Below are 1,409 nucleotides of genomic sequence, written 5' to 3' on the forward strand. Positions count from 1 at the left end.
AAAAAAAAAAAAATGCTTTACTTACAAAGCTGTGAATGAGCCTCCTGGGCAAAACTCTGTAAGCTGGGACCAGGTAGACACAGATATTCAAGGAGTGAATATGACTTTCAGACTGAGAAAGGGATAATGGTCAAGCCTGAGAAGGTTGTCTCTTGACTATGGGTGTCATTAAGGAGTGGAGTAGTAGAGAACAAGTCAAGGCTTTCAGGTTACCCAGATCTGGAGGAGGGAGACTGTTCCTTGCAGCATAGCCCAGCAGGCTTATGGGCAGTCATCACTGGACATGCAAATAGTTACAAGTGTGAATGATTAAGAAGTCAATTTACATTGTGTCACTGAGAAAACCCAATAAAACAGAAGCCAGTCAATCAAGAGAGGTCATTAATAAACAATAAATATGCATGCAACATAGAGTGCTCTTTCCAATCCATTGTCTACTTGACTAATTTTCTTGCAGATGATCAGTGGGAGAAATATATCTTCCTAAGGTCTATTTAGCAAAAAGAAGAATATATTTTTAAGGATATATATATATATACACACACATATATATGTGTGTGTATATTTCTACCAATTATTTAAAAAGTTATGAGTATATGTTAATTATACATAATAATGGGTTTTACTATGACATTTTCATGCATATACATAATATATTTCAATCATATTCACCAATCATTACTTGTACTTATTTTTCCCTTTTGGTGTTTGTCTGTGTGTCTGTGGCCTACATCAGTCCTGAAGAGTTGAAAGCAGAAGGATCAGATGTTTATGGCCAGCTCAGCTACATAGTAAATTCAAGGCCAGCTGGATGATCTAAGATTTCTTCTCTAAAAAAACCCAAAATGGTGGGGAAGGATAAAGGCTAATGATTACTACACCACCAGAGTCAGACAGCTAGGTGTGGTGACGCATGCCTTTACTTCCAGCAGTTGGGAGGCAGAGGCAGGAGGATCTTGGTGAGCTTGAGACCAGCCTGATTGATATAGAAAGACCCTGTCTTCAAAACAAAACAGAACAAAACAACCAAAACCCAAAAACCAAATCAAAACCAAAGACCTTCCCTTTCTACCTCTAATCTTCGTCTGGCCATCGCTTAGAGCTCAGAAGGGAGGGTTTTGTCATCAATGCTATGAAGTCTAAGGAGCCAAGCCTTCCTGACAGGGCTGCTGGTCAGCAGCACACTGGGGCTAGTGAGCACTGGGGCAGAAGGTAATTATAATGAAAGTCTGGTTAGCTAAACTCTTACTATGCGGTGGGCACATGTCATGCTCTGTGTCTGGATTTCAGTAGTGTGGACAGATGAGTCTTAGTGGTTGTCTTAGTCAGGGTTTCTATTCCTGCACAAACATCATGACCAAGAAGCAAGTTGGGGAGGAAAGGGTTTATTCAGCTTACACTTCCATACT

This window comes from Mus caroli, chromosome 7 (assembly GCF_900094665.2).
Source record: "Mus caroli chromosome 7, CAROLI_EIJ_v1.1, whole genome shotgun sequence".
Taxonomy (NCBI): domain Eukaryota; kingdom Metazoa; phylum Chordata; class Mammalia; order Rodentia; family Muridae; genus Mus; species Mus caroli.